A 12,958-nucleotide genomic window follows, 5' to 3' on the forward strand; every position below is an offset into this window, starting at 1 on the left:
AAATTTTCTTATTGTGTACTTGAGCCTCTTTTGGATATATTCCTAGAAGTGGTATGGTTGGAACTTGAGGAAGCGCCATTCCTAGTTGTCTCGATTTGACTTACCAAAGCTGAATCAGGACCAGGTAAATAAATTAAATAGTCCTATATCCCCCAAGGAAATAGAAGTGGTCATCGAAAGTCTCCCATCCAAAAAAAGCCCAGGACCAGATGGTTTCAGCGCAGAATTTTACAGGCCTTCAAAGAAGAGCTAACTCCAGTTCTCTTCAAACTATTCTACAAAATAGAAACAGAAGGAACATTACCAAACTCATTCTATGAAGCCACAGTCACCTTGGTACCTAAACCTCACAAAGACCCAACAAAGAAAGAGACTTTCAGGCCAATCTCCCTTATGAACATTGATGCAAAAAAAATACTCAACAAAATACTTGCAAACCAAATACAAGAACACATCAAAGATATCATCCACTATGACCAAGTAGGCTTCATCCCAGGTATGCAGGGGTGGTTCAATATACGGAAATCCATCAATGTGATCCACCATATTAACAAACTGAAAGAAAAAGACCACATGATAATCTCCTTAGATACTGAAAAAGTATTTGATAAAATCCAACATCTATTCATGTTTAAAGTATTGGAGAGATCAGGGATACAAGGCACATATCTAAATTTATTTTTTTATTAAATTTTTATTTTTTGTATCAATTACAGTTTATTCACTTTGTATCCCAGCTGTAGCCCCTTCCTTCATTCTCTTCCAATCCCACCCTCTCATCTCCTCTCATGCCTCTCTCCAAGTCCACTGATAGGGGATGTCCTCCTCCCCTTCCCTCTGACCCTAGCCTATCAAGTCTCATAAGGACTGGCTGCATTGTCTTCCTCTGTGGCCTGAAAAGCCTGCTCCCCTCTCAGAGGAAGGTGATCAAAGAGCAGGCCAGTGAGTTCATGTCAGCAACAGTCCCTGTTCCCTTTACTAGGGAATCCTCTTGGATACTGAGCTGGCATGGGCTACATCTGAGCAGGGGTTCTACATTATATCAATGAATGGTCCTCGATTGGAGTATCAGTCTCAGAAAAGACCCCTGTGATGAGATATTTTGGTTCTGTTGCTCTCCTTGTGGAGCTCCTGTCCTCTCCAGGTCTTACTCTCTCTCTCCCTTCTTTTAAAATATTTTCTGCACTCTGCCCAAAGTTTGGTTATGAGTCTCAGCATCTGCTTTGATACACTGCTGAGGCCCTCTGTGGTAAGCTCCTGTCTTTTTTCCTGTTTTCTTTGTCTCCCAATGTCCATCCCATTTGTCTTTCTGAGTGAGGATTGATCATCTTACCCCAGGTCCTCCTTCTTGCTTAGCTTCTTTAGGTGTACAGATTCGAGTGTGTTTATCCCATTTTTAATTGGATTATTTGGTTTGTTGGTGTTTAACTTCTTGATTTCTTTAATTATTCTGAATATTAGTCCTCTGTCAGACCTATGGTTGATGAAGATCGTTTCAGAGCATATAGACTATTGTTTCGTTCTCCTGACAGTGTCCTCTGCTTTATGGAACCTTTTCAGTTTCATGAGGTCCCATTTATTAATTGTTGATCTTAGAGTCTGAACTCTTGATGTTCAGGAAGTTGTCTCCTGTTCCAATGAGTTCAAGGCTCTTTCCCACTTTTTCTTCTAACCAACTAAGTGTGTGTGCTTTTATGTTGAAGTCTTTGATTCACTTGGACTTTAGTGCAGGGTGATAATATGGATCTATTTGCATTTTTCTACATGTAGACATTCAGTTTGTTGAAGATGAACATTTTTTTGAAGATGTTATCTTTTTTCCATTGTATGGCTTTGGCTTCTTTGTCAAAAGTTAAGTGACCATAGATATGCGGTTTTTTTTTCTGAGTCTTCAATTTGATTCCAGTGATCCGGCAGTCTGTTTCTATGCCAGTACCATGCAGGGTTTTTTTTGTTGTTTTGTTTTGTTTTTGTTTGTTTGTTTGTTTTGTTTTGTTTTTAATTAGTGCTGCTCTATAGTACAGCTTGAGATCAGGGATGGGGATACCTCCAAAATATCTTTATTGTTCAGGGAAGATTTTTAAGAAAGTATTCATGTGACTTTCAAGGCTAGCTTCCTTTTGTGGAAGGAAAATCACATGGTGCCGTGAGCAGTGGTAGCTCATCTATGCTTTTTATCCTCCAACACCATACTGGAGACCTCCTGGATTATATATTATATTCTAGAAGACTGATTTATACTCTTGAACTACCAGACTTTTAAATGATAGGGGTAGTGAGGGGTGCCTCCTCTGGTGTAATCCAAGATAAGAGAAATAAGCCTGGAAATTATAGCCACATAGCTTTGACGACGACTTTGAATACTAAATAGCAGGATGTCACTGTGACAGCATTGGTCCTACCTTCATAGACTGTTGAAACTGATTTGGAAGTTTGGAGTCCATATGAATTTTGATTGTATTGATTGTTGATTGTTTTCACTTTCTGAAAAGGTAGCATACAAGGTAATCATCAGCCTAATAGTAAAAACTTCTTAGTAGCTCAGTTTCCCTCCCAGAGATTCCTTTAAACCATGTAGTAGCTCCCATCACAATGGCTACCATTCTTTCTTCATAACATCTCCTACACCACTGTCAGATGAGGAAGCCCATCACTGTGGACAGCATAGTGTTGTATTTCTCATATTATATTTTCTAATTGGATAAGACAATTTCCACTTAACACATGAATCTTATGTGGCGGTATCTGCAGTTGGCCTGTGTATCAGTGGCTCACAGGATGATCTAGGACTTTCAAGGAAATAACCAACTAATTTTATCTCTGGTCTATAATATGGGTACCATTTACCCTTGTTAGAGAAGCTTCATGATAAGAAAAGCATTAGCCATGCTTTTGTAATAAACCAGATATAATAAAAGCCTAGGGCAATAGAATTGTGCCTTTGGCTAGATTTAACCAATCAACCTCCAACCATGTAATTACATCACGTGTGATAATAACCGAACAGCCGCTTTTATTATGCACATAACTATAGCTGAGGAAGCGTTCAGCTTAAAGTTTTTCAGAATTTTAAAGACAGATTAAACTCTGGGATTTATTACCAAGATCACTGGGCTATTATCATTTTGTACAGGGACTGATATGGCTAGTTTATAAAATATCAACCCGAAGCCCTTAATTTTTCAGAAGATATAAGACAGAAATAGTATCATCAGAGTTAAACTCCACTACCAAAATGGTTGAAATGGAATACATTAAGATATTGTAGTATTATGGAGTTCTTCCTCAACAAAATCTCCCATTGCTTTAACAGAATATTGGCCTAGATTTTCTGGTGTTACTGTTATCACATAAGACAAATGAGAAATGAGTAGTTCTATGTGGAATGAGATTATTTTTTTCAAAACAAACTCTCTTCTCATCCTAATTCTAATTCTTGGATCATTAGTTTACAACCTCTATTAACATGTTGTTGGTAATTAAGTCAGTAAGCACCTGGAGGATGAAAACAAACAAGAAAAAAAATGTAGGTCAAGGTTTGTTTCTGGACTCCTGTGTCTTAAAGGATTGCTCAGTGAACTGTTCTGTGATTCTCCCTGAGTATGCCTCATCCAAAGACTAATCAGCATCCCTAACCCTGTAAACCTGTCTGTCCCTGTGAGGAATGGCTTTATATCTGCTTGGAAGACTGAGCACATTTCATTGCTGCAAGATTCCTCTATGATATTTCAAAGATACCATTTACCACCTTCTTGTTGCTTTTACAGGATTTTTATGCCACCATAAACATGAACTTGGGACAAAAGAACTTGTTTAGATAAAGTTAAGCCCTCTGGAGCTAAATCTGGAGTGTTATTGCAAAACACCATAAATAATGTCATTTCATCCTTGAGCTGCAAGAAGGGGGTGTGGCAGGAGGCGTGCTTGAGTGGCAGCTCAATCTCTTCTCATCAGTGTATCAGTTTCTTGTGGGTTATCCCAGGGGCAAAGCAGAAAAATGGTTTAAGAGAAGAAATAGGTCTCAAATTTAAGCAAAGGTTTTGAAGTCTATAGCACTTACACAGTCACCAATATATCTGTAAACTTTTAATTATGCTAAATAGAAAGAGAACCCAAGACAGAAATATACACAACAGAATGGAGAATAACACGCTGTCTTTAAGAAAACACACAGTGGAAAAGTGATCAAATCAAAGGAAAATAGGAATTTAAGGATCATTACCTTGAGGCAGGAGGTGTTATGAAGTTAAGGATCATTACCTTAAACAGGGAAAAATAAATGAAGCAAAGATGTGATTGGTTACACCAAGACAATGATAAATGCTTTAGTGGAAAATACGCCACACCCACCTGCCTGATTTTAATAACATCCATTGCAGATACATGGAGAGGCTCAGGCTGGGTAAGGAGTTATGTTGATATTAATTTTCTTCTCTTCCGGTGCTCTGAGTGGATCAATATGAGCCAACTGAACTTACAATATGTGGTTCAAATCATCAGCAAGGATATCTTGAGACTGTAATTTCCCAACAAAATTCAGTGCCTAAAAAATTAATAACAAGTATCTTAGAATAAAAATGCTGATTGTCTTAATGAGGTGAATTTACAAGCTAACATAATAATTGTCCAAGTCATGCAATACCAATCTTAAGGTATAATATATATTTATGTGTATATTCATCTATTGCATATAGAAATATTGACAAGTGTTGTTCTTCTCCACATCAAAAATAAGAGAATTAGAAGCTATAAGTAGAGAAATCGAATCATTTACTCAAAGAAAATGGTATTTCCCCTGTTTTTAATGAATGAAAAGAATATGCAAGGTCTTTGAGATACTATAAAGAGACCAAAAAAATGCAAAAACCTTTGAACTGTGAACCTAGATAAAGGGGAAAGAATTTCATATCAAAGGCATGATATATATATATGTGTGTGTGTGTGTGTGTGTGTGTACATATATATATATCAATAAAATAAATATATAAATACATAGTTTTCCAGTAAAATTATAGAAGAAAATTTACCAGCCTTTGGAAGACTCATTCATATACACGATCCACAATACAGTAAAGGGACATGACCAGAAAACAATTCTGCATGCCATGTGACAGTCAAAACACTTAGCATACAACACAACAACGAAAAGCCTACTAAATTGTGCAAGGGTAGAGTTATACAGAGATGCAGAAATTTTTGAAGAAGCTTTCAATGGAAAGTTTGAAAGTCACAAGAAATTGGAAAGATACATTTTCAGTTCTGAGAGACCATCACTGCCAATGCATGCTACTATAGTCAGCAACGATCTGTTGTAATTGACGGGGAAAGAAAGCTTTCCTTGATGAAAACAAAACAGGCTAAAGGAATTTATGGCGGCTATGCCACTTTTACAGAAAATATTGGAAGAAACACTACCGACTGAAAGCTAGTGTAAAGACAGCTGTTGGAAAAAAAGACTAAGGAAATGCCATCCATTAAATGCCATTCATTAAAATATCTGGAATTAATACATGTTGCGTATTACTCAATAATGACTGAATATTAATGATCTCTGCTTCCCAGTCAAAAGACACAGACTAGCTGGTTGGATCAGAAAACAGGAACTCTCTTTTGTTGTTTCCAAGATACACGTATTTCACCATCAAAGTTGAATACTAACAGAGTGATGGGCAAAGGTAGTCCAAGAAAATGGAACCAGGAAACAAGCAGATTTTACTATCCTAACCCTACTCTAAGACAAAATAGTTTTAAAACTAAAACGTATTGAAAGAGACAAAGAAAGCCTCTTCATACTGATTAAGAACACACTCCATCAAGAGGACATTACAATTCTAAACAAGCATGCACCAAATACAAGTGCTCCTAATTTTTTTCAAAACAAAGAGTATGAGATAGGGCCACAGAGAAGTTCCAACACAATGCTAGTGGATGACTTTAATACCCCACCTTCACCAATGTGATAAATCTTCCTGACTAAAAATAGAAAAACACAAATTAAATAACACCATCAAACAAATCAACTTAGATATCTACTCAAGTTTCTTTCCAAACATTACAGAATACACATTCTCTCAGAAACGCATGTGATCTACTCTTAAAATAGATCACAAACTGATATACAAGGCAAGTCTTAGCAAATACAAGAAAGTTTAAGTAACATCTTGTATTCTATTGGATCATAGAGAAATGGAGCTTGAAATAACAGTAACACGTAAGTTGAAAATACATAAATTTGTTGAGATTAAACAACACACTACAAAATTATGAGTAGGTCCCTGAAGAAATCAAGAAGAAAATTTATAAGTTTTCATAATTGAGTGAAAATGAAACCATCGTAATGAATCCTTTTGACTGCTATGAAGGCAGCCCTATGATGGAAATTTATAGCTTCAAATATCTGCCTTGAAAAATTAGAGATATGTTACATAAAATACTTATTAATGTGCAGTAAGCCCTTAGACAAAAAAAAAACAAATTTAATAGACAAAGAGAAAATCATAAAAAATGCAATCAAATAGAAACATTGCAAACTATTTTAGAAAGCATGGAAATAAAAGTTATTTTGTAAGAGATAAATAAAAATAACAAATCTATTCAAGTTAGTCGAAAGAATGAAAGTAAATAATGAATAAATAAGATCAGAGACAAAAATGAAAAAATTACAACAGAGAATACAAATGAAATCCAGAAAATTTAGCAGATATGTCTTAAAAACCTATATTCCACCAGATTAAAAAATCTGAAAGAAATGAATCAATGTCACTAATGCATGCAACATACCAACACAAATAAAAATGATTCACGACAGGCTGCAGCAGTAAATTAACTAACTAATTAGTTGATTAGCTAATGAACAGGGGTCATGGACACTGAAGAGACAACCCTCTACCTAGACAGGACTCCTAATGGATGGAGAGAAACACCAACCCATCTACAAAAACTTTGACCTAAAATTTACCCTGCCTAAAATATGTTCATGGATAAGATAGAGCAGAGATGAGGGAACATCCAACAAATGTCTGGCCCAACCTGAGACCCACCCCATAAGAGAGGGCCACCCCTGACACTATTAATGATATTCTGCTTTGCTCACAGACAGGAGCCTAGCATAGCTGCCCTCTGATAGGCTCCACCTAGAAGCTAATTGAAACAGATGTTGAGACTCATAGCTAAACATATTGGGCAAAGCATAGGAAGTCTTGTGGAAAACTAGGGGGGGGAAGGATAGCAGGACCTGGAGGTAACAAGACAAACAAACAGAACCAACTAACCAGTGCCCAGAGATACTTGTGGAAACTGTATCAGGTCAATGCCTAGACTGGACCTAGGCCACCTACACAGATGAAACTGAAGGGCAGTTCAAACTTGGTGTGGGTTCCCTTGTGAGGGGAGAAAGAGGTGTTCCTGAAATGGGGAAATTCTATATGAACATACTACTGTATAAACTTCCTAAAATTGTTACTTAAACCAAAATTTCAGCATCAAATGTGAGGCCTCTCCCTATGAGTTGTTGGCAAGAGAATCTTGTACGGATCTCCAAACAAGGCAATTTGTTATTACTGTGCTCCCTCACCAGATCTGGGTGGTAAGACCTTCCTGCTGAAGGCTTCATACACATTGGGTACAGAAAAATGGAGAAATGAAGTTGGAACTGAGCTGCAAATTCTCTACTGGATAATAGGCATAGTGCTGGAAGGTGCTGTGAAAAAATCTTAGGGAAAAAAATCCTCAATGAACTTTGCAGCCTAAGGTCTCCTGTGCTAGGCTCTGCTGTGCCAGGCAGAATGGACTCACACCTCATTTTGTGGTACAAGAGTGGCATGACGGTTACATGGGTAACCAACCACTTTATGCTTGGTTTGGGGATCAGCTCCCATGGAAATGAACACATAAAGTATCAGTACTTTAAACTTGACCAAAAGCCTAACTGGGAAAGTTAAAGATACTAGGGAATAGTGTACTATCATTGTTTTCTAAACAGAAATGTCCAAATTGTATCCTAACCAATGATATTTGTACCAAGAGACTAGTGTTGTTTTCAGTCTAGGTCAGAAAAGCTTTTTATGTATGTATGTATGTATATATGTATGTATGTATATATGTATGTATTATAGAGGGTAATGGTTAAAAGAAGGAGCCTGCCACAGAGGGCCTCTGAAAGACTCTACTCAGCAGAGTATCAAGCAGTTGCTGAGACTTATAACCAAACTTTGGGTAGAGTACAGGGATTCTTATAAAAGAAGGGAGAAATAGAAAGACCTAGAGGGGAAAGGAGCTCTACAAGGAGAGCAACAGAACCAAAATATCTGGGCACAGGGGTCTTTTCTGAGCTGATACTCCAACCAAGAACCATGCATCAAGATAACCTAGAACCCCTGCACATATGTAACCCATGGCAGCTCAGCTCGAGGTAGGTTCCCTAGTAAGGGGAACAGGAGCCGTCTCTGACATGAACTCAGTGGCTGGCTCTTTGATCACCTCCACCTGAAGTGGGGGACAACCTTACCCAGCCACAAAGGAAGACAATACAGACTGATGAGACTTGATAGGTTAGGGTCAGAGGGAAGGGGAGGAGGACCTCCCTTATCAGTAGACTTGAAGAGGCTCATAGGAGGAGATGAGGGAAAGAGGGTAGGACTGGGAGGGGATGAGGAAGGGAGCTACAGCTGGGATACAAAGTGAATAAACTGTAATTAATAAAAAAAATTCAATTAGAAATAAAGACAGAAGACTCACAACAGGCCAAAGTACTGAGAACAAACTACTTTTTAATGCTGCGCTCAAATGACACATATGTTTTACACTCTCTAAGGCCTAGAAAAATGTAACAGAAGAGTTGGTGGAAAGACTGACAAGCCAGAGGTGAAAGACGAGTGTAATGGAACACTATGTTATGGATATGGCATGGCAATAATGAAAACACAGATGTGGATGGCAACACAACTCATGCATGCACACTTGCATGTATGTACACACACACACACACACACACGCACACACAAAGAGCATGAGGGTAAGTGGAAGTCTAATTGAGAAGAGGCGGCTCAGCCACTAAGAGAGGAATACAAAGGTGACAGGCTGACTATGATGATGATATGCTCTACACATGTGTATAACTGCCAAACACAAAATAATGGAAGATGAAGAAAGAGGAGACAAATTTCTTGATGTTCTTTCGACAGTGATTTTTGGATAAGATCCACAAAACAAAGGCAACAAAATTAAAAACATACAAATGGGACTACATCAAACCAAAAAGCCCCATTATGGTAAAGAAATTAATCAACAAAGTATAAAGAAAATCTTTAAAGTGGAAAAATATTTTAAAAGTGAATTATCTAATAAAGTTATACAAGACATATAAGGCAAGAAACATAAAAATACCCAAGTGATGAACTAAAAAGAGACATGGGACCTTACTAAACACTTTGGCATGGAAGATAAAGAAATGTCCAACAGGTACTTGAAAAGCTGTTTTAGCGCATGAAGACTTGCATGAGTATCACAGGGATTACATCAACCTGCATCAGGCTTGGTGTTTCATGACTAGTATCCTAGGCTTTTCTAGTTTGCTTTCTACTGCTGTACTAAAACCCTTAGCAAAACCAACTTGTGAAAGAAAGGTTTTATTTGCTCATTTTCCATTGTCTATGATCTATGAAAGCCAAAGCAGGAGCTCAAGACAGAAGCTTAGATGCATTAGTGAAGCATGGAGCAGGAAATGATTCCCTTATTGGCTTCCTTTTTTTATTTTTTTATTTTTTCTTGCTTGCTTGGCTACCATTCTAATCAGGCCCTCCAGGGATGGAGCCACCTAGTGTCTGTGTCCTCCCACATAAATTAGCTCTTGAGATAATACCCCACAGACATACCGCCAGGCTGTTGTACTCTTCAGTTGAGAATTTCTCTTCTCAAGTGTGTCCAGGTTTGTGTCAAGTTGACAAAAACTACGACAGAACCTGAAGTAGGTTTTTCTTTCTTTCTTTCTTTCTTTCTTTCTTTCTTTCTTTCTTTCTTTCTTTCTTTCTTTCTTTCTTTCTTTCTTTCTTTCTTTCTTTCTTTCTTTATTTTTAGGTTATGTAGTGAGTCTTAAACCAGCCACAAACTTAACACAACTTTAGTATGAATGGAGAGGAGATACTGGGTGAGAATGGAGGCCAGCTCAATCTGTCAAGGAGAGTGTGGAAAAGGAAGCAGCCGGAGACCTCCTCTCATAGCCATGCGCATCAAACCTTCTTTGTGATGTCTACAAGGGTCTTCTTCCACCTACCTGTGCTTTTACTTTCTTTTTAAGTAAACAAATAGACCTCAAATTAAAACCACACAGAAGAGAAAAGGTTACTTCATACTTACTAAGGAAACAATCCATCAAGAGGATATGACAATTCTAAGCATTTATGCTCTGAATACATGTGCACTCAGTTTCATAAAACAAATACTACTGCATATAAAATCACAGATTTGAAATAACAGGAGATTTCCATACCTTGATACCTTCAACAGACAAGTTGTTTGGATAGATAGGTAAATCAATCAATAAATAAACAGAATTGGGTTAAATGACACTCTAGATCAAATGAACCCAACAGACATCTACAGAAATGCTACCCAAACACACACACACACACACACACACACACACACACACACACACACACTTCTCAGCAGTGCACGGAACTTTCTCCAAGGTTGATCACATACTATGACACAATGCAAACTTCATCAGCAATAGGAATATTAAAATAATGTCCTGTAATTTATCAGACCACAATGTAATAAATGTAACAAGTGTAATGTATCAACTGCATTGCCCTGTATCTTAAAAAATGGGAAAGAATCGTCAGATCCTGTGGTAACTGGGTATATGTAGAATTAGTTATTGACCATCAAAATCTTCATTTTGGGGAGGCAAGGTTCATACAATTTTAGTGTTGCTTTATTTATTTATGTTAAATTGTGTGGGAGGAGGACCCAAACTTAAACAAAGCAAGACAAAATACGTCCCTGGACAATATTCTTATCCCAAGAAACCTGAAAATTTCAGAGTCAAAATATGTTAAATTTCTTATGTTTGTGCATTTACTGTCTTTAATCGACAAGCAACTATAAATAGTTATAATGTTCTCTGTGATAATTCAATATATATTTATATATCTTTTATGTGTAAACCTAGTACATAATTATATATGTACACGAGCATATCAAATGGAGGACATGAGTTCTTTCCTCTCCTTATAACTTTATCATTTCTCTCTTTGGAGTCTTTGAACTCTTCTCTCTCTTCCAGTTCTTCCAAAATACACAGCAACCTGTTAGAAACTTTAGTCACTTTGCTATCAAATGAACACTGGAACTTACTCCCCCTATCTAACCGGACTTTGCTAATCATTATCCAACCTTCCTCATCCTTGCCTCTCCCCTTCCTTTCTTATGAAAAACTTTCATATATGAATCAAAACATACAGGACTTAGGCTTCTGAGCCAGACCTACTTCACTTAAGCTTCTAGTCTCATCTATTTGGTTGCAAATAAACATGTTTTTGTGTGTGTGTTTTTGTGTGTGTGTGTGAAATCCTTAAGTACCAAACTGTGCTTACTTTAGTCTAATAGAAGCCAAGTAAATTTCTGGACAGAAGACTTTGTAGACGTAGAACAGAACTGAGGACCCACATCCTTTGTCAGGGCGTAAGTAACTGAGGACTTGTACACAGAAATGCTTCTCAAAGCCTCTTCTTTGATATGTATAATATGGGATCTGTACCTTCTCTCTGTTCTTTAAAGTACAACTGGCAGCTACCTCATCTGTATCATCCAACTGGCCCTACCAGAAGGTTCCTGATGACTCAAAGCTCTTTCCCAGTTTACCTAGGAAATACTAACATCTTGCCACTAGAAATGTGCACCAAATAAAATTTTGAAAGTGTATCTAATATTTGTACTGTTGAAGAATTTAGTAAAACTGTATTCACTGGGACCTTAGAACAGACTATGGAATTTTAGATAGCATTTTGTTTCCCTTCCATTTACAAAACCCTTCCCTTTACATAATACTGACTGTAGAATCGCAGGAACCCAAACCAGTCATTGTAATGATGTTAACTAAAATTCGCAAGTCAGGTAAAAGTGCTTCTCTCTATTGGGTTGTGAACATTAGTATCTGGATTGGTGTAATTTTAAAATATTTGCATTTAACTAAAAATGAATGTTCCTGTGTAATGTTATCTGGGGTATGTGGGCATGCAGATTTTGTCACTATCAAATCAAACTCTTGAAGCCTTTGTTTGTCCCAAAGTGTAGTCACAGAGGGATAATAAACAGTAAAAAACAGTCACCAACAATTAAAGTGTCAGAAGCAGTCAGCTTGCTGAATCTGGTGAGGGACATCCAGTAATTCGAATACCAGGACTAGGTATCAGATTTCCACAAGGATAAAAAATAAAAATAAATTCAGTGCTGAACCATCTTAAGCTGAAAGAAAATTCAAGTACAGAAACTCATTTTGTAGCAAACAGAGAAAAGCCCAAGACTCAGTTGCTTGTTGGACTTGCCTTGCAGGAGCTGAAGTCAGAACCATGGGACTCTTTTTCTTTTCTTTTTTTTTTTTAATGAGTTAGTTGTTCATTCTTTATTAATGAAATATCTTTCCATAATGATTACCACATTAATACAGGTGTCCCTTTGCCACTTATTGAGGGAATTCTGTTTAGAGTTTCATCATTCTTTGCTTTCAACTCTTTGCTTGAAATTTCTTTTTTTTTTTCTTCATTAATTAATGTATTTTTTTCATTTCATATCCTAATCACAAACCTAGTCTTGGAGCTGGAGAGATGGCTCAGTGGTTAAGAACACTGTCTTCTCTTCCAAAGGACCCGGGTTCAATTCCTATCACCCACATGGCATCTCACAAATTTAGTCTCTTCTCACCTTCCAGTCCCTCCCTCACACCCACTTTTCCCAT

Source organism: Psammomys obesus, unplaced genomic scaffold (genome assembly GCF_907164565.1).
Source record: "Psammomys obesus unplaced genomic scaffold, mPsaObe1.curated_primary_1811, whole genome shotgun sequence".
Classification (NCBI taxonomy): domain Eukaryota; kingdom Metazoa; phylum Chordata; class Mammalia; order Rodentia; family Muridae; genus Psammomys; species Psammomys obesus.